General features: G+C 42.6%; 1 long non-coding RNA gene across 1 annotated transcript; it reads left to right on the top strand.

Moving 5' to 3' along the window:
• Positions 1-3664: 3664 nt before the first annotated feature.
• Positions 3665-5662, top strand: LOC146063376 (uncharacterized). The gene is made up of 2 exons (XR_014471572.1): positions 3665-3744; positions 5227-5662. It is a non-coding gene; the product is annotated as an uncharacterized LOC146063376 (long non-coding RNA).
• Positions 5663-5937: the final 275 nt, after the last annotated feature.

The following is a 5937-nucleotide window of genomic DNA, read 5'->3' as shown; positions in this document are numbered from 1 at the left end:
CTTAATCTAGTTAATATTTTCTTAGCTTACTCAACTAAAATAATATTGATCAATATCCTGTTGAAGTACAAGGCATAGAGTGGTGCACAGAAGAACGGAACAGTATCTCTGCTCTTACAAAGGTCAGTTGTCTGCAATAAAAGACAGAATCACTGAGCAGGTGTCTAATACATTAATAGATTTAGTATCTGCTGCTTATCAGCGTTAAGCAGTTCCACTTTACGTTTTACACATCTTTATATCACATAAGGAAAGAGTTGAAAGCCAACAAGATTGTAATTACAGAATTTAATTGGACCCAATGAGCAACGAATCAACTCTTGACTTGACAATATGACAAAAGAGAATACAATGCCCTGGCTATGGATTCTTTACCGTTTCGAAAGATATATTAAGTTGTTGTGTAATTGCTATAAAGCTTTAGCTTGCAAATCATCCAACACAAGCAGTAACCAGATTTGTTGGTGACCTGTACCAGCAAGAGAATTGGTGCCCTCTATGTTGGGGACAGAAGGTGCATGCACTCATGGGGAAGGGGTACAACAAAACACATTCCAGACAAAGCATATATATATATATATATATATATATATATATATATATATATATATATATATATAATAGCAGCAGGTACAGCACTCCAAATAAATCCAATTGGGTGGTAGTAGAAAAGGAAACGTTTCAATACCAAACACGTATGCCCTGCTATTCTCTATATTACCCGTTTTGTGAAGGCAAGTTCCAACCACTTATTCCAGAGGCTGTGCCGGGCATCCTGACTGTCTATCTATTTATAAATCTATCTATATGTCTAGAGAGAATAAATGGATCAGCACTCATTGTTCTGTAGTCACTAGCCTGCTTGCCCTTGTCACAATAGCATAGACCACCAGGTGTGGACCCCGCCATGCATATTGGACAATCATGCAAGCACGGCACTGTGTAGTGTGCAGCCAGACATCCTATCCCATGCAGCCACACACAACAAAGATCTGCTCAATTGCAGTGCCCATTATTTTTTCACAATGTGCTAGATAAGCATCCAAAAGCTAGAATTATCTTGCTTTCTAATCAGGGTCAGATAGGTCATGAATAGAGTGCATGTCTGTAATGTCACAGGTGATGGGTTTAAATCCCGGGTAAAGTTTGTCAGCATTTTGAAGTGTAATAAAGGGCAGTGTGGCTGAGCAACAAAGAGCTCTTTGTTGGTGGGTTAAGAAACATGGACAGGCCAGAGATGCTGGACTTCAAAGATGAGGGAAGATATAAGTGAAGATAATTAAAACAGATAATCAACAAGTGGTACCCTGCAGCTCTGTGTGCAAGGACACTTTGTACCATCGAAGTTATGGACCTGGATCTAACAATTAACAACATATCTGATAAAACAAAACACATGCAGACGCAGTGAACATACAGCATACCTCCCAACTGACAGCAGGACAGTCCTGCTAACTGGAGACTGTCCTTTTAGTGGGTCTCAGTGTCCCACCGGCAGGGGGGAGAGTTGGGGGGAGAAGATGATCAGAAGCTGGTGATCGCTAGATAGATGCCAAGTGCATATGCACAACATCTATCATTGCAGAGAAGGAAGCCCGGGGCTGCCCAGCTTCTCAGGCAGTGCTGGCACGCCCCCCAAAATAACATAAATGGGGTCTTGCCACCCAGCCCCGGCCCATTTGACTGTAGCTCTGAATATTATCTGAAGCCCAGCCACAATATCAAGTTTTACTGGTGAAACAGCACCATGTGTAGACCCCCCTCCTCCCCCGACTACAAGATTGCCTGTCTGTCGGGTGATTAGCGTAAGTAACTGCTACTGCCATCATTGATTGGGGGGTGGCATAATTTAGTAAGGGGGAGCCCCTAGGTAAAATCCAGCATGGATGGTGTAATGGTTAGCATTACTGCCTCACAGCACTGAGATCATTAGATTGTTTCCCACCATGGCCCTTACTGTGTAGAGTTTGTATATTCTCCCCCTGCTTGTGTGGATTTCCTCCGGGTACTCCGGTTTCCTCCTACAATCCTAAAATATGCTGGTACTGTAGGTTAATTAGCTCCTAACCAAATGAACCTGAGAATGAATTTGTGTGCGTGTACATGTGGTAGGGAATATAGTGTAAGCTCCACTGGGGCAGGGACTGATGTGAATGGCCAACTATACTTTGTAAAGGACTGCAGAATATGTGTGCGCTACTGTATATAAGAAACTGTTAATAAAACAATTCAATCTTTTAAAATAAATGGGGATGCTAAGCTGCTTGTTGGACTGAAGAAAAATATATATTATCCATCCAATGAAAACAGTTACCGCAAAACATTTATTTTTTCCTATTAATCGAAACATGGTACTTCATCCTAAAATCCTTTTGAAAATATTTTGTGACATTTTCTTGTCCTTCTACTTGATAAACATTTTGAAATAATTTACCGCTAGACTATGACACAAGTTATGTTCTATTTAAAGCATAAAATAAAACGCAGAGTAATTAGTCCCATGTGCAATGTGGCTATTTCAGTTACAGTAGGTTGCAAAAGCAGAGTATTAGGCTGCACTGCAGTTTATTACATGGTAGTCAGATCAAAAACAAAGTTGACTTTGTGTTTGATCTGAGCTGGTATTGAGACTACAGCGGAGCAATGCAACAATTATTCCTGGAAATATCATCTTTTTATAATTAAATACGTAAATACTGTAGAAAAACAACCAAACCACAGTACTGTTACACCCACAGATGGTTCAAGGGAAGCGCACACATATTCCTAAGCGCTTTACAGAGAATATTTGAACATTCCCATCAGTCCCTGCACCAGTAGAGCTTACAATCTATATTCCCTACCACATGTACACGCACACACAGACATTCTAGGGATAATATTGTTGGGAGCCAATTGACCTACCAGTATATTTTTGTATTGTGGGAGCTTTGAGAATGACAGGGAGCAGTGGTTGGCCCAGGTGCAAAAATATTTTTTGTCCCTCCTGCTTCACTCCAACCCAAGTTCACAATATTCAGCAATGGGTGGAAGAAGTGGTCCCATTAGTCCTCAGGGGCTCCGGGGCAATGTACATGCACTTTCTATTCCATTAAGTTTAAATCACTGCCAACTAAGCTGAACTTCACATGCTGGGCCTTGTCACACGGCAAGAGGGGGAAATTGCCACATGAAATGACTCGCTCTCTCCTGAACGAGATCGGCAAACAGAAAGAGCCACTGGTCCTGCCACGATTCCAGCAGTTCTCTCTGTGCACCGATCGGGAGGTGGGGCTTACAACCATGGAGCGGAAAATCATCCCATCTAGCCATCGGCCCTTCTTACATTTGCCAGACGTTTCCAGATGGCCAGTCCGGCCCTGGAAGGAAGTAAGTTACTGTACGGATGGGAGCTAGACCCAAACTGCTGCAGCGACAAGATCTCAGAGAGGAGGTTTCACATCACAGAACACAAGACAAATCTGTCCACCTCTGGGCCCATTGGTATAGTGTTGTTAGTTTGACACACCAAAGGTCGAAATGGCTTTGGTCGTCACCTGAAATAGATAGACATGCATATGGTCCACATGGTTGGTAGGTGGTCACAAGCAATAGGTCGACAATGGCTAGGTTGACAGTCAAAAGGTTGACAATGGTTTCTCACCTTGTTTTTGATCCAAATCTCGACATGATTGACATGGACACAGTATCGGTACGCCGCGTCCACTCGCCAGGCTGCAGGCACGATCTGAAGAAGAACTGAAGGTACAGTAGCTCTTCTCTTACCTGGTGCTCTACTTCTTCTTTATCCAGACAACTCTATGACAGGATGGGTGATACTGCACTGGGCCATACAGTGGAACATTATACTTTGAGACATCCATGTTCCTGAATAAAGAAATAACACATTCACTCTCCGGACATAGCCCATCATTGGGCTCTAATAGACATCTTTCCAAAAATGATCTTATCTCTCAGTACCCCAGTGGTAGTTATGTTTGCATCTCCTCTGAATGCCCAGAATCCGCAATTTAAAGATTCTGGGAAAAAAAGTGTGTGGAAGGAGGATTCACATTCTTTTCCATGGACGGATATTCCATTTCTTTTTGCATTCCCCCCCACGGCTCTTCTGTCAAAAGAATTGAATAAAAATAAGATAGATCAGGCTACTCAAATGATTATGGTCTTCCCCATTTGGCAGTTCAAACTGTGGTTCCCCTCGCTGCACATACCGTATCAGAAAAAGTCTTAAAGTTCTGCTGGGGTTTCCCACAGATTGCTTCCCAAGCACCCCAGATGTTCTGCAGAATCTCCCTTGCTTCATGTGTATGGCTACATTCATAGGTTATTGATGGACCCCCTATCTACATCTACTGTACATCAACTCTCATCTCATAAACTCTTCCTTGAGAGCAAGGATGAAGGTTAGATACTCAGACACCACAAAGGGTTTCACATAATTCATAATGGCAACATATGTGCATACACACTTGCTGATGCCGGGGGGAAAGGGAGTGATGGAGAGGCGGAGCTGCGGCCAAGCTGCAGATGCAGCATGGCTGGCGTTAAAGAGGACTCCCTCATCTGAACATGCATTGTTAATGCTTTCTGAGCAATATTGTAAACAATATCACTCAGTAAGCCCTTTCTGAGTGATATGTGAACAATATCTCCTAATGTTTATTGGTCTACACTGGTATGTTTAGTTCTGTGCAACCTGTATTGTTCTAATGTATGCCATATATACAGAGCTGCGAACCACGTATGGTACTTTATAAAAACATCCCAAATCGGATGCGTGTGACTTCCTATCCGAACCAATGAGCGGGTCCATGCGCATCATGTTGGATGCTACAGATTGAGCCCACTGCACATAACATTTATTGGATCAAACCCATCAGCAGCACATTGCGGGAGCATTTTAGCGCCCACAATGTATTCGGTCCGATCCGCAGGTGTGTGCCAGCGGTGAAGCACCGCTGGCAAACACCTATTTGCGAAGGCAGACAGTGGCAGGATCTGGGCGGGGTCCGGGCAGCTGCTGGGGCTTGGCAGCTGGCAGCGGCAGGTACCGGACGATGGGGCGGGAAGCGCAGCATAATTTAAAAAAATATTTTTAAAATACTGGCTGGCTGCTGGTTGGCTGAGAAAATTCTCTCAGCCAATAACCGGCCTGCCAGTCTTTTGAAAATCATCCTAATGTATACATCATAGCAGTGTTACTAAAGTATGTTTCTTCTTCACCAGATGCCGCAGTTATGAATGCACTAAGAGCATATATGATGACTTTGGGGGTTATTCAGACTGATCACACGGCTACTGTTTTGCAGAGCCCTGCAATCCCACCTTGTGCAAGGCTGCGATAAGCCTACAAAAATGTCAGAGTTCCGCGATTAGCTGCAAATTCATTCGGAACTTACTCACCGGCTGATGATTTTCCCAGTGTGTGCAGTCTGTGCGCAGCCCAGGACTAACTCGGCAGCTGCAATAGAAACAAGCTGTCCGGGGCCAGAGCTGAGGTCACATTGCTTCCCTTCAAATATCTGGTCACGCCATTTTCACCAATATGAAAGAAATTCTTAAACATCTTGGAACAACCATGGTTTTAATGGGAGACCAGTTGAGGTAGTGACGGTATGATCTGTTAGAATGAAAATAATAAAGAATCCAACATATCCATGAATAGTTCAAAGCCTTTGCCACTAAATTCTTGGCTTTAATATTTGCTTGAACGCACCATTATTATTTTGTAACAGATTCTTATTATTGTTTTTTTTAATTTATTAAGATTACATAGGTTATTTAAGGAGTGTTACATGAAGCTGTAGCTTTTTCTCTTCTGATCGTATCCTCCCTTATAATCATTATATAATTAATTTCACTATCCCTTTGTAAATTAACATCACCAGGAAAACAAGAACCAATTTTAAACCAAGATCACTCATAATTGCTATAATC

Source organism: Crinia signifera, chromosome 3 (genome assembly GCF_055691185.1).
Source record: "Crinia signifera chromosome 3, ASM5569118v1, whole genome shotgun sequence".
In the NCBI taxonomy this organism is placed as follows: domain Eukaryota; kingdom Metazoa; phylum Chordata; class Amphibia; order Anura; family Myobatrachidae; genus Crinia; species Crinia signifera.
This window is presented reverse-complemented; position numbering and strand designations above follow the sequence as displayed.